Source organism: Rattus norvegicus, chromosome 18 (assembly GCF_036323735.1).
Source record: "Rattus norvegicus strain BN/NHsdMcwi chromosome 18, GRCr8, whole genome shotgun sequence".
NCBI classification, from domain to species: domain Eukaryota; kingdom Metazoa; phylum Chordata; class Mammalia; order Rodentia; family Muridae; genus Rattus; species Rattus norvegicus.
Window position 1 is genome coordinate 6,954,526 of NC_086036.1, and position 24,307 is coordinate 6,978,832.

At 41.1% G+C, this 24,307-nt stretch overlaps 1 protein-coding gene and 1 long non-coding RNA gene across 6 annotated transcripts in view; both read right to left on the reverse strand.

Moving 5' to 3' along the window:
* The window catches only part of Chst9 (carbohydrate sulfotransferase 9), a 274,349-nt gene that overhangs the window by 103,652 nt on the left and 146,390 nt on the right, over window positions 1-24,307 (reverse strand). The gene's annotated exons all lie outside the window — the stretch shown is intronic.
* LOC134482913 (uncharacterized) overlaps window positions 3,513-24,307 on the reverse strand; it is a 30,474-nt gene continuing 9,679 nt past the window's right edge. The window contains exon 2 of the long non-coding RNA XR_010059635.1: window positions 3,513-23,388. This is a non-coding gene — a long non-coding RNA (uncharacterized LOC134482913). The remainder of the gene's footprint in view (window positions 23,389-24,307) is intronic.

A 24,307-nucleotide genomic window follows, 5' to 3' on the forward strand; every position in this document is an offset into this window, starting at 1 on the left:
CCACTCTCTCCCTACTTATTCAATATAGTTCTTGAAGTTCTAGCCAGAGCAATCAGACAACAAAAGGAGATCAAGGGGATACAGATCGGAAAAGAAGAGGTCAAAATATCACTATTTGCAGATGACATGATAGTATATTTAAGTGATCCCAAAAGTTCCACCAGAGAACTACTAAAGCTGATAAACAACTTCAGCAAAGTGGCTGGGTATAAAATTAACTCAAATAAATCAGTTGCCTTCCTCTATACAAAAGAGAAACAAGCCGAGAAAGAAATTAGGGAAACGACACCCTTCATAATAGACCCAAATAATATAAAGTACCTCGGTGTGACTTTAACCAAGCAAGTAAAAGATCTGTACAATAAGAACTTCAAGACACTGAGGAAAGAAATTGAAGAAGACCTCAGAAGATGGAAAGATCTCCCATGCTCATGGATTGGCAGGATTAATATAGTAAAAATGGCCATTTTACCAAAAGCAATCTACAGATTCAATGCAATCCCCATCAAAATACCAATCCAATTCTTCAAAGAGTTAGACAGAACAATTTGCAAATTCATCTGGAATAACAAAAAACCCAGGATAGCTAAAGCTATCCTCAACAATAAAAGGACTTCAGGGGGAATCACTATCCCTGAACTCAATCAGTATTACAGAGCAATAGTGATAAAAACTGCATGGTATTGGTACAGAGACAGACAGATAGACCAATGGAATAGAATTGAAGACCCAGAAATGAACCCACACACCTATGGTCACTTGATTTTTGACAAAGGAGCCAAAACCATCCAATGGAAAAAAGATAGCATTTTCAGCAAATGGTGCTGGTTCAACTGGAGGGAAACATGTAGAAGAATGCAGATCGATCCATCCTTATCACCCTGTACAAAGCTTAAGTCCAAGTGGATCAAGGACTTCCACATCAAACCAGACACACTCAAACTAATAGAAGAAAAACTAGGGAAGCATCTGGAACACATAGGCACTGGAAAAAATTTCCTGAACAAAACACCAATGGCTTATGCTCTAAGATCAAGAATCGACAAATGGGATCTCATAAAACTGCAAAGCTTCTGTAAGTCAAAGGACACTGTGGTTAGGACAAAACGGCAACCAACAGATTGGGAAAAGATCTTTACCAATCCTACAACAGATAGAGGCCTTATATCCAAAATATACAAAGAACTCAAGAAGTTAGACCGCAGGGAAACAAATAACCCTATTAAAAAATGGGGTTCAGAGCTAAACAAAGAATTCACAGCTGAGGAATGCCGAATGGCTGAGAAACACCTAAAGAAATGTTCAACATCTTTAGTCATAAGGGAAATGCAAATCAAAACAACCCTGAGATTTCACCTCACACCAGTGAGAATGGCTAAGATCAAAAACTCAGGTGACAGCAGATGCTGGCGAGGATGTGGAGAAAGAGAAACACTCCTCCATTGTTGGTGGGATTGCAGACTGGTAAAACCATTCTGGAAATCAGTCTGGAGGTTCCTCAGAAAATTGGACATTGAACTGCCTGAGGATCCAGCTATACCTCTCTTGGGCATATACCCAAAAGATTCCTCAACATACAAAAGAGACACGTGCTCCACTATGTTCATCGCAGCCTTATTTTTAATAGCCAGAAACTGGAAAGAACCCAGATGCCCTTCAACAGAGGAATGGATACAGAAAATGTGATACATCTACACAATGGAATATCACTCAGCTATCAAAAACAACGACTTTATGAAATTCGTAGGCAAATGGTTGGAACTGGAAAATATCATCCTGAGTGAGCTAACCCAATCACAGAAAGACATACATGGTATGCACTCATTGATAAGTGGCTATTAGCCCAAATGCTTGAATTACCCTAGATCCCTAGAACAAACGAAACTCAAGACGGATGATCAAAATGTGAATGCTTCACTCCTTCTTTAAATGAGGAAAAAGAATACCCTTGGCAGGGAAGGGAGAGGCAAAGATTAAAACAGAGACTGAAGGAACACCCATTCAGAGCCTGCCCCACATGTGGCCCATACATATACAGCCACCCAATTAGACAAGATGGATGAAGCAAAGAAGTGCAGACCGACAGGAGCCGGATGTAGTTCGCTCCTGAGAGACACAGCCAGAATACAGCAAATACAGAGGCGAATGCCAGCAGCAAACCACTGAACTGAGAATAGGTCCCCCGTTGAAGGAATCAGAGAAAGAACTGGAAGAGCTTGAAGGGGCTCGAGACCCCAAAAGTACAACAATGTCAAGCAACCAGAGCTCCCAGGGACTAAGCCACTACCTAAAGACTATACATGGACTGACCCTGGACTCTGACCCCATAGGTAGCAATGAATATCCTAGTAAGAGCACCAGTGGAAGGGGAAGCCCTGGGTCCTGCTAAGACTGAACCCCCAGTGAACTAGACTATGGGGGGAGGGTGGCAATGGTGGGAGGGATGGGAGGGGAACACCCATAAGGAAGGGGAGGGGGGAGGGGGATGTTTGTCCGGAAACCGGGAAAGGGAATAACACTTGAAATGTATATAAGAAATACTCAAGTTAATAAAAAAAAATTGCTCCTGAGGCCTGATGGTTAAACCTGCAGTCTCAGCATGGAGAGGCTTGAGCATTTGAGATCTTTTGGAGCTCTATAGTGGGAACTGAGCCAGCCTAGAATACCTAGCCAGAGTCTATCATAAAAGAAAAAGAATATATGCTCACATATCCCACAATAGTAAATTTCAATAGACTGAAGTAATAGGCTTGAAGCTAGGGGAAGGTGAGTGTGAATTATGCGAGTCGCCGTGTATCGAATGCAATGCAACTTCATTACTTTCAATTCTGTGATCGGCCAATAAAGTCTAAGGACACATTTACTTAATGACATGGATCCTTACTTCCTAGCTGGATCTTTTGCCTAAAGACCATGCTGTACCTGAGCCATGAAAAGATGTTCACATAAGCTGCATGTCCTGTCCCTCTGTGCTCAGCCAATCCATTCCTCACAGACCATCCAAATAAAATTCTATCCTTGTCTAGAACAAATGATGTGTAGTAGCAATATCTGAATTGATAAGGTTTCACTGGTTTCACAGAGGAAGGCATTTTGAAAATTTAAAAATTGTATTTCTATGCTTCAAAGAAGCAGTATATAGTTTAAAATAAAAATAGAAAATAGTAATTTTTTTCAATATAGGATAAATATTACTTATTCCATGAGTTGGAAAAACATATGCAAAAATCTCTGGTTTCCTTGGTACACTCCTTTTGGATTTGGGTCTGAGTCTGCTGTCTTCTCTCTCCACCTCTGACACTTTCTCTATTCTAACCGTGGCAGCCAGGCTGTGCTTTTCATGCTCACTGTCCCGGGACCAGGCTCTTAGATGCAACAATGAGGATTGCAGATGTGCTGTGTACTCAGCTAGGCTAAGGAGTGGAGACTACGGGAGGCTGATACTCACCCACCCTGGGCACAGGCTGCAAGGAATGTACCAGGCACAACTCTGACAAACAACAGAAAGGACATTTCTTTTTTTTTCTTCCATTTTTATTAAATTGGGTATTTCTTATTTACATTTCAAATGTTATTCCCTTTCCCAGTTTCCAGGCTATCATCCCCCTAACCCCTCCCCTTCTTCTTCTATATGGGTGTTCCCCTCTCCATCCACCACACATTACCGCCCCTCCAACGATCCCATACACTGGGGGTCCAGCATTGGCAGGACCAAGAGCTTCCCCTTCCACTGGTGCTCTTACTAGGATATTCATTGCTACCTATGAGGTTGGAGCCCAGGGTCAGTCCATGTATAGTCTTTGGGTAGTGGCTTAGTCCCTGGAAGCTCTGGTTGGTTGGTATTGTTGTTCTTATGGCGTCTCAAGCCCTTTCAGCTCTTTTGGTCCTTTCTGTGATTCCTCCAATGGGGGTCCCGTTCTCAGTTCAGTGGTTTGCTGCTGGCATTCGCCTCTGTATTTGCTGTATTCTGGCTGTGTCTCTCAGGAGAGTCTACATCCAGTTCCTGTCAGACTGTACTTCTTAGCTTCATCCATTTTATCTAGTTTGGTGGCTGTATATGTATGGGCCACATGTGGGGAAGGCTCTGAATGGCCGATCCTTCAGTCTCAGTTCTAAACTTTGCCTCCCTATCCCCTCCTATGGGTATTTTTGTTCCCCTTTTAAAGAAGGAGTGAAGCATCTGCATTTTGGTCATCTTTCTTGAGTTTCATGTGGTCTGTGTACCTTGGGTAATTCGAGCATTTGGGCTTATATCCACTTATCAATGAATGTATACCATGCGTGTTTTTCTGTGATTGGATTACCTCATTCAGGATATTTTCTAGTTCATTCCATTTGCCTATGCATTTCATGAAGTCATTGTTTTTGATAGCTCAGTAGTACTCCATTTTGTAGATTACCACATTTTCTGTATCCATTCTTCCATTGAAGGGCATCTGGGTTTGAACATAGTGGAGCATGTGTCTTTGTTATATGTTGGGGCATCTTTTGGGTATATGCCCAAGAGAGGTATAGCTCGGTCTTCAGGTAGTGCAATGTCCAATTTTCTGAGGAACCTGCAGACTGATTTCCAGAGTGGTTGTACCAGTCTGCAATCCCACCAACCATGGAGGAGTGTTCCTCTTTCTCTACATCCTCACCAGCATCTGCTGTCGCCTGAGTTTTTGATCTTAGCCATACTGACTGGTGTGAGGTGGAATCTCAGGGTTGTTTTGATTTGCATTTCCCTTATGACTAAAGAGGTTGAACATTTCTTTAGGTGCTTCTCAACCATTCGATATTCCTCAGCTGTGAATTCTTTGTTTAGCTTTGTAGCTTGTGTAGCTTTTAATAGGGTTATTTGTCTCCCTGCAGTCTAACTTCTTGAGTTCTTTGTATATTTTGGATATAAGCCCTCTATCTGTTGTAGGATTGGTAAACATCTTTTCCCAAGCTGTTGGTTGCTGTTTTGTCCTAACGACAGTGTCCTTTGCCTTACAGTAGCTTTGAAGTTTTATGAGATCCCATTTGTCGATTCTTGATCTTAGAGCATAAGCCATTGGTGTTTTGTTCAGGAAATTTTCTCCAGTGCCCATGTGTTCGAGATGCTTCCCCACTTTTTATTCTATAATTTTGAGTGTATCTGGTTTGATATGGAGGTCCTTTATCCACCTGGACTTAAGCTTTGTACAGGGCGATAAGAATGGATTGATCTGCATTCTTCTACATGCTGACCTTTAGTTGAACCAACACCATTTGGTGAAAATGCTATATTTTTTTTCCATTGGATGGTTTTGGCTCCTTTGATAAAAATCAGGTGATCATAGGTGTATGTGTTCATTTCTACATCTTCAGTTCTATTCCACTGGTCTATCTGCCTGTCTCTGTACCAATACCATACAGTTTTTATCACTATTGCTCTGTAATACTGATGAGGTCAAGGATGGTGATTCCCCCAGAAATCCTTTTATTGTTGAGGATAGTTTTAGCTATCCTGGGTTTTTTGTTATTCCAGATGAATTTGCAAATATTCTATCTAACTCTATGAAGAATTGGATTGGAAATTTGATGGGGATTGCATTTAATGTGTAGATCACTTTGGTAAAATGACCATTTTTACTATATTAATCCTACTAATCCATGAGCATGGGGAGATCTTTCCATCTTCTGATTTCCATCTTTCAATTTCTTTATTCAGAGACTTGAAGTTCTTATCATACAGATCTTTCACTTGCTTGGTTAACATCACACTGAGGTATATTATTTGGTACTATTATGAAGGTTGTCATTTTCCTAATTTCTTTCTCAGCCTGTTTATCTTTTGTGTAGAAGAAGGCTACTGATTTGTCTGAGTTAGTTTTATAATTGACACATTACTGTACATATTTGTACAGGGGAAGGTTTTTTTTCTTTTTTCTTTTTTTCGGAGCTGGGGACTGAACCCAGGGAAGGCAAGCGCTCTACCACTGAGCTAAATCCCCAACTCCCTTGAGTTAGTTTTATACACAGCCACTTTGCTGGAATTGTTTATCAGGCTTAGTATTTCTCTGGTGGAACTTTTGGGGTCACTTAAGTATACTATCATATAATCTGCAACTAGTGATATTTTGACTTCTTCCCTCTGATTTGTATCCCTTTGACCTCCCTTTGTTGTCTGATTGCTCTGGTTAGGACTTCGAGAACTATATTGAATAAGTAGGGAGAGAGTGGGCAGCCTTGTTTAGTCCCTGATTTTAGTGGGATTGCTTCAAGTTTCTCTCCATTTAGCTACTTGTTTGCTGTATATGGCTTTTACTATGTTTAGGTATGGGCCTTGAATTCCTGTTTTTTCCAGGACTTTTATCATGAAGGGGTGTTGAATTTTGTCAATTCCTTCTCAGCATCTAGTGAAATGATCATGTGGTTTTTATCTTTGAGTTCGTTTATATAGTGGATTATGTTGATGGTTCTCTGTATATTAAACCATCCCTGCACACCTGGGATGAAGCCTACTTCATCATGATGATTGTTTTGATGTGTTCTTGGATTTGGTTTGCAAGAATTTTATTGAGCATTTTTGCATCAATATTCATAAGGGAAATTGGTCTGAAGTTCTCTTTCTTTGTTGGGTCTTTGTGTGGTTTAGGTATAAGAGTAATTGTGGCTTCATAGAAGGAATTCGGTAGTGCTCCATCTGTTTCAATTTTGTGGAATAGTTTGGATAGTATTGGTATGAGGTCTTCTATGAAGGTCTGATAGAATTCTGCACTGAACCCATCTGGACATGGGCTCTTTTTGTTTGAGAGACTTTTAATGACTGCTTCTATTTCGTTAGGAGTTATGGGATTGTTTAACAGTACCACAGCCAAAGATATTTACACAATTTTCCACACGAAAATGACCCCAAGTCTTTGATGGTTGACTTATAATAGGGATGGTACTGGGGAGGGAGTCATTAAACAAAGCTTGTCACCCCCTGTGTTTCTGGTAACTTAAGAAATCTGCCATTACTTTCAAACTTTGTCACACACAGATTTTTGTTTTGGCCTAGAGATTTTTTTTGGATGTTTGACTTCCTTTTGAGGGGAGGGAAGGGATGGAGAAAGAGAGGGAAAGTAGGTGGGTTGGGAGGCAGAGAGTATCAAGGAAGAGTTTGGAAAAGGGAAAGAGTATAATCAAAACATATTGAATGAAAAATTTAAATAATAAATTTTCATAGAAATCACCTTGCATAGAACTGAATAGTTAGGATAAGTATAGGTGAGGAACAGGAAGAGACCCACAGGTAAGTATGTCAGATTCATTTGCTAGTAGTTGAGGGTCTGTGGTTCAGTATTGGACACCTTTGTTTTCAAGACTTGGAGGAGAAAATGAGGTGATATCTAAGGGGCTATGGATTTCAAGAAAAGTAACTCGTGGTCATATACATCATCCAGAACCAGTGGGAGCGTGCTCTGCAGAGAAGAGTTTTGAGAAAGCTCTCTTCATCTTAATGACGAAGAAGAGCCTCTTCTGCCAGATGGAGTTGCTGAAATGTAGCATAACTATATGTTCACTAATCCATGGGACAGCAGAGCCTTGTCCAGCAAGTCTCGGGACTGCGAGCTTTCTTATTCTCCTACAGAGTTCTAATTCTTCCTTAATACCTCATGCATACATTGCACTTTCTTTATTATAATATATTCTATATGATACCAAGTTTCTTACATGGTATCAATTATATTTAAAATATATGCTATACTGTTTATGCACTATATATTTGGCATCCCAATATAAAAAGTTTTTCCCTCTGAATGCATAAAAATATCTTTCAAAATTAATTTGTTCAAATGTGAATATGTACTTGAGTGCTGTGACTTAAAACATGCTAGGAATATTAAGTCTCTGCCTTGTTCTGTTCCATTTAAATAACCTGCTGCCAGTGTGATTCATTTATAATATTGCTTTTCCTTGCCCTAATTGAGACCACAAATCCTTGTTGCTCTTATCTTTTTAATCAGCCTTTCACCAAATTTCATTTGTTTAAAAATATCGCAGAGTATACTTGCATCAGCGAGGTGAATTTCTGGCTTTCGGAGCCATTCTGAGTTTCACTGTTTTGAGCTTTCCTCCTGTAAGGTATCAGCAGTTCCACTGATTTAGCAATTTCTGCATGTTAGATGAAGGCATTTATAAGTCATTTATGTACCTCATCAATAAGTTATAGTACTTCGGTACAGCTGATCCTCACTGTTGGAACCTGATATGTCAACCCGCCGCTCCCACCTACTTTAGTGTAATTGTAACTCGACTTTACCTGCTCATCTGTGTAACAGCAGCACGCCAGGGGTCAAGGTTTCTTCACTTGGTCATGAGAACTCTATTCAGACCACACCACCACGTCTACTCTGTACATCCCCAAGCATACTAGCATCATTTATGTGCACCACCACTCAATGAGGGAACAAATTAAAGTATTGCAGAAAGGGAGCTCCTCAAGTGTCAAGTGCATCTCCTCCTTTATCTCTGATGAGGCTCTGGTAATTTGCATGCTGATTTCATGATGACTTGTTCTCAATAAGCACTGTATTCAAGATGTATGGCTCATATGAAAATGTCATTTTTATAAGGATGCGGACACGGCATGTGCTTCTCTCTATTTTATCAATAGCTGGAATAGAAATGAAGCACAAGGCCAACAGTCATTTGTTTTTGAGTGAATCTAGAAACCTGACATTAAGGAATTCACCCCAGGACTTTATCCTCTTCTCGAGCCTACTTTGTTTCCCCACACATCCCGGATGGAACGATATTCGTTAGATAATGTTCAAATTCTACATTGTATTGTTGCTGAATGTTGGGATGATCCGGTTTTACTCCTACTTATAAGTTTTTCAGATCTGATTTAGTGCCAAGCATTTGTATGTGGAATTAAATTGAACTTTTGAGAGCTCTGTATCTTCAAAGATCTGATAAAAAGTTTTGCAAACTGTCTTCAAGGGGAAAATGTTTACTCTTATATCCTAATGACAATAGTAGAGTGTAGGGCTTTTCAAAGCTTTGGCCACTTCTAACTTCTAAATCATTTTTTACCTCTCTTTACTATTACCTTTATGTGTGCATGTGTGAATGTGTGTGTGTGTGTGTGCGTGTGCACATGTGTGTGTATGCAGGTACCCATGGAGACCACAAGGGAGGCATCATATTTCTTGAAGCTGGAGTTACAGATATTTGTGATCCCCCTGATGTGGGTGCTGGCATCCAAACTCTGGTCCTTTGATAAAGCAATACTCACTCTTCTGTTGATTCTTTGTATAGTCCTTTTTGTTTCTATTTGGTTGATTTCAGCTCTGAGTTTGATTATTTCCTGCCTTCTACTCTTCCTGGGTGTAGTTACTTCTTTTTGTTATAGAGCTTTTAGGTGTGCTGTCAAGTTGCTGATATACGCTCTCTCCTGTTACTTGTATATTGGTGTATTAATGGTCTAGGGGTTGTGTTCAGTCCACATGGACTTACTAGCTAAATGAATATTTGTTAAATATTATGAGTATCTTTCCATTTGTTCTCTTGTAAAATGCATGTTTTTGTTGCTGTTGTTATTGTAGGGTCTCTCTGTATAGCCCTGGCTCTCCTGGAACTCACTCTGTAGGCCAGGCTGATCTCAAATTATCTCTGCTTCCTGAGTGCTGAGATTAAAGGTGTATGCCATCAATGCTTGGGGAATGCATGGTTTATATTTTGTCTACAAGTGAATATGGTATTAAGCTTAGTTGGTGGCATACACAATGGATCCAAACAGGATTTTTCTCTGTTGTTCCCATTATTTAATCGGAATCATTTGTGTACAGTAAGCTGAACCTTTTGAAACGAGATGTTAAGGCCACAGCAAGTGAATATTTTCATTGTTATGATGGAAAAATCATTTCAAATAATTAGTACTTCACCAGTCCTTATCTGGAGGAGTAGAGAGAGATCTTAATGAATTTGAGAACTGTGATGGGCCACAGAAAAGCTCATTCTCGGACAAGAGAAGCAAATGCAATGGCGTTTTTTTTTTTTCTCTTCGAAGAACTCAAAGTAATCTCTTAGCCACATGGTACATTAATGAAGTCATTAGTCACCAACCCCACCACAGAAGAGACAAAGACAGAAAAGGTTAGACAGCTTCCTAAGGTCATGCAGCCATTTGTCACAATTGAAGCAGATTACCTGTGGATTTCTCAAGCTGTCATATGAGCTATGAGTGTCTATACATGAACCGGCAGTCATGGAGGCCAGAAATCTCAGAACTTCTGGAGCTAGAATCACGGGTGGGTGTGACCATTAGCCATGGTGCTGAGAACTAATCACGGGTGGGCGTGACCACTAGCCATGGTGCTAAGAACTAAGCCCAGAACCTCCGCAACATGGGCTTTGAGCTGAGCCATTTGCCAGTCCTCAAAGCCTTGTTCTTAATAATGAGCCAGGTTTGGCCTTTTCAGCTAAGTTGCTCAGAAATGTAACTATTAACATTCTTTAATTTTGAGAATGTTTATTTGATGCAAAAGAAATGAAGGGGTAATAGTAGCAACGTGTAGGTCCCTCGCTGTCTGATGTTTATTTGATCGATTTAAAAGTGTATCCTGATGCTTTCTTTTCACATACTGATGTGATCTTGATATAACTTCTTCCATTTTTTTTAAATGACTGAATATACAATTATTTGATCAATAATAGCCACGATAACAGAGGCCAGCTGTTATTAAATATCAGGCATGCTGCTCAATGCTTTTGGTGGACCTGTATTTTACATCAGAGAAATTGCACAACAATACTGTGGGGGTAAAGCCATAAGTTTCCAGACCTGAACTTTCTTAAACAGTCCAAACTTGAGGTCATCCCCTCATGTCCCTGCTTCAGTCCCTCTGAAGTGTGCCAAGAACTTAAAAGCACAAAGCAGAACTATTTTAGATTTACTCCCCCACCCACTGAATAATTTACCATTCTCTTCTTGACATTTAATCCTATAGCTTTTGGTAGTCCAACTTCATAAATCTCTTCAAACATATTTAGAGAAGCAGTATCTATCTTTTCCACGTGTGCATGTCAGAGAGTCATTGATTTTCATAATTTGCAAAGACAAATAAACACAGAAGACAATAAACACAGAAGGTCTGGGACAAACTTAACTGACTCTTAGTTCCTCTGTAGCAGCAAGGCAAGGCCCATTCTTAGAGCTGGCCTGGAGGGCTCCTGATGTTGAGCTGGCAAAGAGCACCAGCCTGTATGCATGTGGGTGAAGGGAGTCAGGTGTTTTGGTTTCTTGCTTGCTTTTTATTGATTGGATTACTTCTCTGACAATTCTTTACAAGTAGATCCTATATTCATTTACTCTTCCTGCCATCTCCTATTGCCTGCTTCTCTCCCGCTCTAGTCTCCGGCCCCTTCTCTCTACAGGTCTTCTTTTATCCATGCCTTTGTGTTATATTTTGGGACCCACTTACTTTCATCAGGACTACAAGCTGTAACCTCAGCTTCAGAGCTACATGGAGGAGCCAGGTGGGCTCACTCCTTGAAGGTGACAACCAAGACTGTCAAGCTGCCAACAGTTCATCAGGGGCATTTAGTACCCCACAGTTGGCTGTTGATAGGCCCAGCCTTGTGCAGGGTAACCAGAGGTTTCATCAGGTACAACGCAGAAGAGGCAGTCAATGCAAAGTGCTTAATATTTTATATATGTATATTTTAACAAAATTAAAGTTAATTAAAATGTAAGGAGGCGAAGCAGGAGGGTATTGAGTTTGGTTATTTTTGTCTTAGATTTGCTAAACTAGGTTGAATCTAGAACTTCATGTAGTCTAATGCTCTGTCCCTCTATCCCATTGTTCCTCTGGATGGAGGTGACTGCATGGGTTGAGCGCACTTACAGCTCAGAGAAGAGACAGGCAAATGGAGAGGGGTGGTTGGCAGGAGACCAGAGCTGCAGAGAGCCCGGAGATGCAAAAGGCCCAAATGGTCTTAGGAATTTTCAAAAGAGCCTGTGGTTTCTTTGAGTTAACCCAGATATTTCTGGACTTCACGCTTCACTGACTCAGGACAAAGGGGGTTTCAGCAGACACATTTTGCTTGCTGATACCACACAAAGAACTGATTTTTGTCGTTCTGAAACTGAGAAACCCGGAAAGGCCATGCTCCCTTCCTAGCAAACAGTAAACAATGCAGAAGAACCTGCTGACCCAATGGCCCATGGGGAAACCAAGAAGGGATGGGCTTAAAGACTCTGATAAGGGCAAACAACAGAGCTAGTGAAATAATGTGGAACCCACCATACTCCTCCCTCTGTTCCTCTGAACCCCACAGCTCCTATGCCTCTCTAGCCCTTCTCTGGCTAAGTCTGCTTATGCCCTAGTTGTGAGGAACGTTCCAGCCTTCTGAAAGGGAAGGTTTACAGTAGCTGTTTTGAAATATTGGAAAGGAGATTTAGTTTTCCTTTTAAGCCTCAGTGATTTCAGTTTGAGTTGAGTCCTTCCTCTATTTCTCTCCCTGGCATTTTCTAAGGTATTTCTTATCAGAAGAAACCTAGAGCCACACTGAGACTTCTGACTTCATAAGGATTTCGTGACATGTTTAAGATCTCAAATGACTGTTCCTTTTAGGTATTTATGTTCTATCGTCCAAAATATTTATATCACTTTCCTATACTTTCAAAGCCAGCTGTTTCGGCTTACATTGGCTGCAGACGTAGCTGTTGCAATTGTGTGGTTGTAAAGGTGAGTGAGGTTTACAGAAAATGGTGTCTTGCTTCAATAGTTTTTAGAAGGTGATTATAAAGGATTGATTGCATCACAGGAACGGAAATGTCAAGGCCATATGGGCAGGTGGCCCTGTCTATTTTGTGAATATTGCAGAATTAATTAATCACTTAAAAGGAAGTGCAGATTCAGAAGGATAAAGCAGGGTGAGACTCAGAAGCCATGTTTGTGAGGACAAGCTTTTAGAGCATCCTTAATAAAGCCACGCTTGGCTGTAAAGAGGCAGCGTTACTGTCTGTCACTCCGCCATGACAGGTCCCCAAGGGAGGATATAGCACACGCTCTGTATCAAACAGTGGGAAAAGAATGGCATCATGGAGGATGTGGATGGGGCAAGTCCAAGAGGCAGACCCCAAAAAGCACAAGACTGTGACAGCCAGGACACCGGAGCCCCTCTTTCACTTTGCCTGACTGTCAGCTACCCCACAAGTTCCCCCAGTTCCTCCATCTACAAAATGTCTTGATGTATATCTTCGATTTGTAATTCAAGGAGGCAGGAAAAAAGTTAGATAGATCATAATGGTCCTCATTCACCATTTTTTCGCATAATTCCATATTATTTAGTACTGTTTTCCATAGTGCCTTCCTAAGACTGGCTCCATATAATCCAGATGGCTGCTCATTAGGTACAACGGACTTGCAGGCAAGTGTGTCAGCCAGCCTTAGTCTTAACATATAATCATATAACGATCTCACTGTTGGTTTTGCCAGGCTGCTTAGAGGGTAAAGGGCTTACCACCAAGCCTGAAGACCTGAGTGTGAACCTAAGGACCCACATGGAATTGAGTGTGATTCTCAGTACATACCTGGAAGGTGAGAACTGACAAGAAATTATCCTATGACACTCAATTCACAGTGCCATGCCACCGACATTGCAAAAAGAATGAAAATGTCACTTTCTCAGTTCTTTCACTTCTACCTGCTTGATCCTGTTCTAAATATATATGTGTGTGTGCTTGTGTGTGTATGTGTGTGCGCGCACACGCATGAGTGTGCATATGTGTGTGAGTGCACTTATGTGTGAGTGTGACTCTGTGTGTGAGTGTGCACATGTATATGTGTGTATGTATGAAAGTGTGGGTATATGTTTGTGTGTGTATGTATGAAAGTGTGAGTATATGTATATGTGTGTGTGTGAGTATGTATGAAAGTGTGAGTATGTGTTGCTAATTTTAAACTCTTAAAAATCTTTAACCTTCACTTCTCAAACTTCTAGCTTCTATGAGAGTGGATTCTTGACGGATCAATGCAGCTAAAACTTAAATTTGTTATCTTTTCTGCAGCAATTTCTTCTGAGCTTGGACACGCATGTCTAACTATTCAGTTAGCTCTTCCTGTCTTTCATGTGTGCGGCTCTGGCATATTCTAGGACCTCTTTACTGCACTTGCTTCTAGCCTCTCCTTTTTGGTCCTTTCTCTCTGTACCCCATACTTACTGTTTCTTTCTTTTAAAAAGTTACTCTCACTACCAGTCTTCCAGCCAAGCCCTTCAAGGCTATCAAAGGCAGACCTGTCACATCCTCCCCTAAACACCCATCACTGGTCCAGTTTCACCTTGATATATCAAATTAGCTAACTGTTTAAAAATTACTGGCTTTAATCTCCTCTTGAAAATCCTGATTTAATTTCCACAGTGACAGGAGCCATTTCAACTCTACACTCATCTAAAATTGGTTCTCTCATGTGGCTCAGGGCTCTGCCATAGCAAGTCTAGAAGTTCCTAGGCTACAGTTCCCTCTATCCCAAGCCTGAAATACCTGGATCTCTTCCTTCTGCCTGTGAAAGTTCCAGTCTTTCTTTAATAGGCATGTTTGATGATTCGGGCTCTGTGTGCACAGTGGGGGTCCTCTAAGTCACACGGGCTGTTGCATTTGGGGAAGGCTGGAGACAGCCTAGAGGTGAGCTGCATGGGAGAGTCAAGACCTTTAGCTTTATCAATTCAGTTATGCCTTAATTTTGCCAGTTAAACATTACCTCTGTCCTTATGGTGGCTCAGAGATGCCTTGACCTGTTTGGGTCACAAAGGGGCACAGTGCATGCCTGGCTGTTAGATCTGGCATGGCCTGGCTTACTGCAGCATGCGGCATTGGTTACATCATGTGTCAATTGTCCTCACCTCCTACAGGCCATGGAGGAAATCCCCCCCCCTCTCTGTGTGTGTGCGTGTGTGTGCGTGTGTGCGTGTGTGTGTGTGTGTGTGTGCGTGTGTGTGCGTGTGTGCGTGTGTGCGTGTGTGCGTGTGTGCGTGTGTGCGTGTGTGCGTGTGTGCGTGTGTGCGTGTGTGTGCGTGTGTGCGTGTGTGCGTGTGTGCGTGTGTGCGCGTGTGTGCGTGTGTGCGTGTGTGCGTGTGTGCGTGTGTGTGTGTGCGTGTGTGCGTGTGTGTGTGTGCGTGTGTGTGTGTGCGTGTGTGTGTGTGTGCGTGTGTGCGTGTGTGTGTGTGTGTGTGTGTGTGCGTGTGTGCGTGTGTGTGTGTGCCAGTGACACTTTCATAAAGACATACAGAACAGTGGGAACAGTTGAGCCACTGATAGAAACTGGTCTGTTTAATGCACAATAACACATCACTTACTCCACATTCTGATGCAAGTACAGACTCTGTGGTTCATAGATCACAAAAGGGGTAACCTGAACAGCCCATGGTCACTTTCACACTCATTTTCACACTCAGAATATGAAGCGGATGATAAGTGAGCTTTCAGCATCAGACTCTCCATCCCTTCATCCCTCTATCCCTCCCTACCTCCCTCTGTCCAACCATCCTTCTCCCCTCCCCTTCCTCCTTCCCCTCCCCCTCCCTTCCTCCTTCATCATCTCCACTCCCTCCCTCCTTCTTTCCCTCCCTCCCTGTCTCCTTCCCTCCACCTCTCATCATCTCCACTCCCTCCTCCTTTCCTCCTTCCTGCTTCTTTCCCTTCCTTCCTTCATTTTTTTCTGTCCCTCACAAAGCCAACCTTGCTCTGTGCTCATGAGCAATGCCTATCTGGCTTGGTTATTAAAGTTTCCCTGCTAAATACTAAAATACAGATTATATAAAATAAGCACCTATTGCTAACCTTTACTGTGACACTACCGTGACCTAGATATTAGCTTCTCTTTGTCACTGTCAGGTCACTTTTCCTTCATAACTACTCCATGAGAAAACTATCATGGTTTCTATATCACATCTAAGGTGAACAAGCTGAGTGGGGTTAAGGTCATATGACCTTAAGGGGCTGAACAAGGATTCTGTCCTGATAGTTTAAGAGTACAGCTTGCTCTCCTAACCTTTGCTCTTGACTCCCTCCAGGAATAGACAGAACTTCATGACATCCAAAGGGCAGATGTGAAATTGGTTTCATTTCTTTTCAAAAGGGCTCAGTACATAGTAACAGGGGCAGCAGGAGTGTTTCAGTATTACCACAGACTTTTCCCCAAAGTGGTTATCTGACCTTTATGAAATGAACCTCTCAGGGTTGTATCTAGTTCATTTGTTAAATGAAAAATTAGCCCCAAATAATCCTGGGAATTCCTCAAAGACATGGGAGCGTCTATAGTCTCAAGGCAGTTGCGTGACTGGGACTTCAGCATTGGAAGCACTAGGCTTCTCAAATTAGCCCAGCACACAGCTGTCAGTCCACCAGAGTGGCTTGCTTCTAAAGCTGTGGCTTGTCATTCTGTCTTTTATTGCTTATGACTGTCTAATAACACAGTCTAAATTGTAATGGGGAGCACAGGTGTCTGACCTTTTTGCCAACCTGTGGACTGTATGCTCCCAGAGCAATGTCTCAATTCTGAGTCCTTTATCCTCCTTGTGGGCAGCTTTGAGTTGTCCATGAAACTTGCACTCACATCTAATGCTATCAGTGGCTGGGAAGGTACTGTACCTGATTAAAAATGTTCTTGGTTCAGGAGAGTTTGGACTTTGCAGTTTTTGTCTGTCTACCTTTGTTTGTTTGTTTGTTTGTTTGTTTCTTTCTTTCTTTCTTTCTTTCTTTCTTCTTTCTTTCTCTTGCTTGCTTCCTTCCTTCCTTTCCTATTTATTTTCTATTTTGTTTTCACCACTGCTTTGCAAACAACATAATGCATGCCAGACTTTTTCTTTTAATGTGAAATATCCTGATCTTTGCCTTACACTGTTCAGGGTAATCACGTATTCTATAGGCATTGATGACGATGAAGTTAAAACGGTGGCTTCCAAATTCCCTAAATGTCTCAAGTGCAAAGTCTCCCTTGTCCCTTCCAAACTGGCACACATCTCAGTGTTTCCACACTCAAATAGTTGGACACCATAAATTGTTCCCTCACATGACAAGTATCTGGTTGTTATTCTTCAATGAGTTTTCTATTTCATTCACTTCTTCCTTTCCCTCGAATCCTTCTTTGGGGGGTTGGGGATTTAGCTCAGTGGTAGAGCACTTGCCTAGCAAGCGCAAGGCCCTGGGTTCAGTCCCCTGCCCCGAAAAAAAAAGAAAAGAAAAGAAAAGAAAAGAAAAGAAAAAGAAAGAAAGAATCCTTCTTTGGTTCTTACCACCATTAGTCTTTGCCTAGTTCTGTGGTTCTCAACCTGTGGCTTGGGACACCCATAGGTGCTGTGTACCACAGACATTTACAGTATGGTTCATAAAAGTAGCAAAATTACTGTAGAAAGTAGCAATGAAAATAGGTTTATGGGGGTCACCACATCATGGGGTAGAGAGTCCCAGCATTAGGAAGGTTGAGGGCCATTGGTCTAGATGATTTCAGGAATACTGAAAATGCTTCTTTTCTTGATAGGTAATAGTCGTCTCACATTTATAATATACAAATAGAAAGTTCCTTCTAGCCCCAGTCCCAGCCCTCCCTGGTAACATTGGTCCTCTCATATCCAAATGCACCTCAGCTAATAACAACACTGCCTTGTCCAAGCCTTTGTCCCTTCTCCCTAACCTGTCCCTGATCTGATCCACTGCTACTTCAAAAACCTATTCTAACTTTGATAGCATCTCATTATTTCTACTGAACTCCCTTTGGTCCAGACCATTTCATTTTCTAATGGCTTACTTTAACAGCTTTCTGAATGGTATCTTCTTCCCTATTTCTTTTCTAAAAGTATCTTCCAAGTCTCAGAATTTTAAGAAGAAAAATTACCCCATCCCCCTGTTTAAAATTCTCTAGTGATTTCCCTTCGCAGACAACATAAAGCCTGAACTCCATATACAGTTACATAAGCTAGGTCCTGCCATGCGTTTGCTGTGCTCACCACACTCTCATCACACTTTACTTTGGTCAACCAAGTCTGTCCTGCCTGAAGCCTTTGCTTTTGATGGTTCCTCTTCTTTCAAATATACTCATGGTTAGCATCTTCAAACCTGTCAGGGGTTCTTTCAGATCCTACCTTATCAGAAGAGTCTAGCTAACACGGTACCCTATGTATAACCAGCAGCTAGATAAGGACAAATGGAAAACAGGAGCCTACTGAGGAAAGTTGTTTTAAATTAGACAAAGCTTACATGGTTTGGGGAGTGTCTATGAACACTGGTTTGGGCTTTTTGTATATCCGTAGCTGTTTGTATCCTCATATTAATTATGTTTCCCCAAAACCTGTTTGTAGTGTCCCACATGTAAGACACTGAAGGCCCCTGTCCCCAGTTGGTTTTGCTTCATAAAGAAAGATGCCAACAGCCAATAGCTTTGCAGGAGAGACAGAGGTGGGATTTTAGGATTCCTGGGCTAGGGACAGACAGGAAAAGGAAGAAAAAAGACACCATACCCATGGAGGTAAGGGACAGGGAGCATAACTGCTATGTAAGAGCTAGGGAAGAACAGGACCAAGAGGGCCCCACACTGGGTCTAGGGCAACAAAGGGAATATAGATCTTACTAAGTAATAACTTGGCAATATCGGAGGGAGGTAGATTAGCCACGTGGAGGCTTGGAAGTGGCCCAGCCATTGTACTGTTTAAGGCTTATAAAAATATAAAGGCTTTTGTGTATGTGTCTTTCATTCAGGAGCCCAGAACACTGGGGTGGGTGGCAGAGGAACGCTTCGCCACTGTCGTGCTGACATCATAGGGATCCATTTGAATAACATTAATTGGGTACCGTTGCACATAGCCATCAGTTGTGGGTTTTTGGAACACGCAGTGGTTCTTGGTGTGATCTGTTTTCCAGGGTGCTGTACCAGTCTGGTCACCCAGACAACACAGACCCAGTGTTCCCTCACTGTGTATCTTTGTGGTGTCCCATTGCCTGTGTTTTGGATAATAGATTTTCTAATGTGGGGAGGGTGTGGTCTCTCACTTTGGTTTGATTTTTAAGTTTTCTGATAACAGTGATTCTGAGCACTAGTTCTTCGCGAACTCACCTGCATGTGTGTCCCAGGCTGAGAATAAGTAGACTTTAATCTCTCCCTTGTCTCCAATTATAAAGAGAAAAGAAAGGTGGAACATTAAACAGAAATCCTGCTTGCCTCTCTGCTTGTCTGACAGGTCTGCTTGCCCTGCCCAATAAAATGAAATACAGTCCCTGCATCACAGCACTCCAGAGGAGAGGTCACAGAAGCATGTTTTCTGCATCACTTTACTTTAATACTTCTAATATTTTAATAAGGATATTTTCAAATAAGTGAAAATGTGAGAAAAACAGAAAGCCTTATCTCTTGATATCATTAACCTCTGTCCATTTTGGACACAGCAAATGCTGTTAACCCTCCCCCACATGCATGTGTGGGACCAGCATGTCCCAAATCTCTAATAACATCTGAGGGCAGATTTGGCAGCCTGTTCGGTTCTCCGGAATGTACCTGAGAGCGGTTCACATGTCAGATAAAACTTGGGCATTCAGTTTTGGTTCAGGTAAGAACATCGAATGTGGAAACCACCCTGAAATGGGACTTCACTGTACAATTGTTAACTGGATGCACGGTGCTGCCCGTGGCAGGTCTCCCGGACATCGGACGCTGGAAGGGAAGTGAGTCGCTCAGCAGTTGCCCTGTCTTTACTTGTTTGAGAGCGCTGAGCTGAATATTAGTTTTGGGTCCCTCTGTCCCTCTGCTCAAGACCACTTGCATGTTTAGGGCACATTTGTTCTCTTTGTTTTTTCTATATAAACTCAACATCAAAGGAGACTGAAGCGGTATCACTTAAGGCTTTGTACTGTGTTCTTATCTAGATTCTGAAGTGAAATGGTTTTTAAAATTCTACATGAGTCACATGTTGACCTTGGCATTTTCATTTCCATCAGTAAATACGAGTCGTGTTTCCTCCTGTCTGTCATCTTTTATGCAAATCTTTACAGCCAGGACAAAGCTCTTCCTTTGACATTCTCTCAGGAGTGACAATATTAAATTTCATTTGATTTCTGACTTATCCTGTACCAGATCTTCCAGTGTTTAAACTAACACAACACAGAGGCTTTCAAAAAATAAAAGATTTAAAACTGGCAGAGGCATCTCTTTGTTTCATATATTTCTGTGACCAAATCTTATATATTACTTTAAAATAAAGGATAATAAAGTTTATGTTTCAGGGTCATTTAGCTTTTAATTTTTGTAATCACTCAAAGACTTCATCTTCTACTAATAAAACTGTTACAAGGCAAGAATACACAATGCCTTCTGAGATATTTAGTAGAATTTGAATATTGCAGCCATAATTTAAAAACCAAGCGCATGATGTTAATGTATTATGCCATGAATCCAAGCTTAGAAGGGTATTCTTTAAGATTTCTGCTAAGAATTTGAAAAGTTAATCAATTTGTTTTCCTTTGATTTGTCTCATCATACAGGGGAGGAAATTTGGTTTTCGTTGGCTTTTTAGATAAACATTGGAAAAATAAAGTGAATTCTAGGAATGAGATTATAATTTCCCTTAAAAAAGTATTCTGTATCTTTTCACTGAGTTAAACAAAGAAGGTAATGGATTCCTAACATGTTCAATAGCTAGACATATTTTTATTAATTTCATTTCATATCTTTTTATCGTTTGAGTATTAAACCTCACAACTATTTTAGCTAAAACATTATAATGATTTTTAACAGTGTCATATATTTAGTATTTTACAGAACAACAAACACACTTACATTTGGATTCAAGATGAGTTACATAGTTTTCGATGTGAAATATGTTTAAAATCATACAGCAGAGAGTGTGCAAACACGCCTATTAAGGACACGTTGCTGTCCCTTGATCATTTACAAATGCCTGTACGGTTTCTGGGAAGTCAGTGCACAGCTGTTCTTCTTGAGCACAATGACTTCCACTGTTCTGCTGGGGAGCAGGCCTGGCTGACTGTGACACTGGAAATGGAATACAAACTCTTAATAGGGTCACTTTGCAATGAATACAAGATCTGAACATTCCTTTGCAAAGAGGACCTACTATTTCCTCAAATTTGGAGGCTTTGACATCAGTGTCGAATGAGCCGCCTGACTGCGGCTCCCAGGACTGCAGTACGGGATCCTGCCCTGGGTGACAACATGCAAGAGGTCTGCTGCAATCTCTTTCCACCCCAGACCACCATCCCAAATCACTGCCCACTCTGTTCTCCCGTTTTCAGTAGCATGGACGCCTGTTCCAGAGTACATCTGTGTGCAAATAATACGTTTTACATGGATTTATGTCCACATTATTCAAAAATTGAAAATTATCAGTTTCACTATTTAAGGTTTATTTCTTTTCATTTTATGTGTATAATTGTTTTGCCTACATGCATATCTGTGCACTGTGTGTATGCAGTACTCAGAGAGGCCTGAGACAGATGCCAAATCCCCTGAATTCCAGATTGTCGCAAGCCTTCATGTGGGTGGGTGTTGGGCAGGGAACTGTGGTTTTCCACAAGGGAAGCAAGTGCTCTAATTTGCCAAGCTGTCTTTCCTGCCCTATTTTTATTATGTTTCTGTGTCTGTGTTTGTGTGTTTGCATGTCTCTGTGTGCATGTGGGTACATTCCTGTGAGTCCAGGTACCTGGGGAGTCAGAGGCTCCAGATGTTCCTGGACTTACATGCCGTACTGGGAATCGAACCTCTCCCCTCATTCACTGAACTCATTCAATAAGTGAATGACTAAATGAAGAACTTTTCCAACCTGAATTTGGACGTCTTCATTTTTAAGGTCGATCTTCCCTGCTCAATGAAACTTTCTGGAGATGCTCTCAAAAGCATATACAAAGTTATATCTCCTAGATGATTCTGAATCTAATCAGTTTGATAAAAATGATTAATCACCATAAGCCCACCTGTTAATTAATCACCATAAGTCCAGCACCTGTTAACCTGATACCCAAACACACCACTTTAATTTATAATATTCTGTCTCCCAACCCTGTGGGCTTATGATCATCTTATACAATGCTTTCATTCTAATTTCAAAAGCTCCCATTGTGTTTTTTTTTTAACAGTTTCCATAACTATTTCAAAGGCCAATGTATATCTTCTCATCTGAGAAGCAAATCAAACTTTTTAGTTATGTGAGACCCAGTAACAAAAAGCAAAAAAGCAAGCTACACACTTCTAATCTATACTAGCATTGAATACATATTTTCATTACAACAGGTAAGAATGTGCAATAGAAAGAAAAGATTAAGACAAAGCAAGACCAAAACCCAAAAGAACAAACAAATCCCGAAGCTCCATGCCTAGCATCTGTAGCTGCTGAGGACATCATCTGGGCTCCAACAGCCTTGGGTATTCCCAGCTCTCCAGGTCTACCGACTCTATCTCCCCCAGCCTCTGTCTTGTGTTGGTCCTATTTACTACTCAGCTGTGGATTCCTTCTGATGTCCCACAATCCTAGCCTTTCCAGGATGTTGGAATCCTACTGTATCTTAGACCTCACCGTCACTACTCCACACCATGAAATCTGAGAGCCTGCTTTTAGGGTGTCAACCCTTATCACGCAGTACTTGGCTTCAAAAACCTTTCTAGGACATTGATATAGGTCTCCAGGACCCCTCATTCTTGTATTTTGCATTTTTACAAAACAAGGTTTATATGGGCTATGTTGACACTTTCTCTTGCCAGTTCGAGATGTAGTCGGTTTTATTCCTACTAGAGCTTTATTGGCTTGTGTGTGTCAAGTGTCTGAACCTGGTAAAAACCTTTCCAAGATGTTTTCTCCATCTGAGGACACTTCGATGCCTTTCTTATCTCAGGCTCTCTCATTTCAAGTGAGTTTGCATTTTTAATAATTGGTGCCTTTAGAGAGTGAGATTTTATCGTCAACACATATCACCTTTAATGATTACTCCTGTCTCACCAGACACACCTTCTCTGCATCTTCAAACTTTTCCACGCCCATTCATGTTTTTTCATTCTACTTTCTGCTCTTTCACTGTAGGCGGGCATAAGAGTAATGAGCAGTAACCATTCCACAGACTGCGTGCTACACTTTATTGAAATTTCCTCTGCCAAATGATGTAGTCTGCTGCTTTTGAATTTATCTTCATTAACATTTTTAGGAGATAGGCAGAATGTAGATAAATTCTTTGCATGAAAATTGCGTCTAGCCCAGTTTTCAATAAAGTCATTACTCCCAGAAATCTCACGATCCTTGGCCTCAGTTGTTGACTTTTTTTTTTTTGCACTTCTGGTCCTCTGAACTTCCACAAGATGGATTCAGTAAGCTTTGTTTAAAAAATTCTTGGGCTTTGCTCATCTCACAGTTTTGAACTTTTCCACATATCTCCTCCAAGCCAGTTCTGAAGCCCTGTGAATTGCATGGCCAGATTCATCAGCCCCACTCCTGGTACCACCTTTCTGTTTTACTTACTTTCCCTGTTATTGTGACAAAATGCCTGAAAAGGGCAATCTAAAGAAGGAATAGTTTATTTTGGCTCCTTCGTTTTGAAAAAGGAATGCTGGTAAAAATGTGATAGCATTGTGTCTATAGCTAGTAAGGGCATTGATCATCATCTGACTTCTTCCTTTCCCAGTTCTTATTAAGTCCAGGCCACAAATCTGTAAGTTATGGGTACTGAGATTCACTGTGGGTCTTCCCTCCTCATGAACGTCATAGGATTTTCCCTCAAGGTCACACCACCAGTATGCACCTTAGGTGAGTCCTAAGGCAATCAAGTTGACAATGATGACTAGCCATCATGTGTGATATCTCAGGTTAGAATCTGATACAATGTGACGAAACCTAGGGAATCTGTTTTGAGTATATGCTAAACACGGAAAGCATAATCATGGAGAAATATTTGTACATCCATGATCATAGCAATTTATTTATTATGAATGACCAAAAGCTCAAATGTTCCACATGAGGTGACTAGATAAATAAAATGCAGTGTGTAGGTACAGTAAATAGTATTCAACTTTCAAAAGGAAGGAAATTCTAGAGTATAACGTGGAGAAAACTTAGAGGCATTAGGGAATAAGCTAATAAAAATAAAGCATTACATACATGCACAAAAATTTTATAATGAGGTAGGTCCTTTTGCACACACATCATATTATATTTTCTGCATTGTATTTTTAAAGGTTTATTTATGTTTTTATATGGGTAATCTGTTTGTATGCATGTCTGCACACCAGAAGAGGATGTTGCATCAATATCAATGGTTCTGAGCCACCATATGGGTTCTGGGAATGAACTCAGGACCTTGTCTGGGAGAACATCTCTC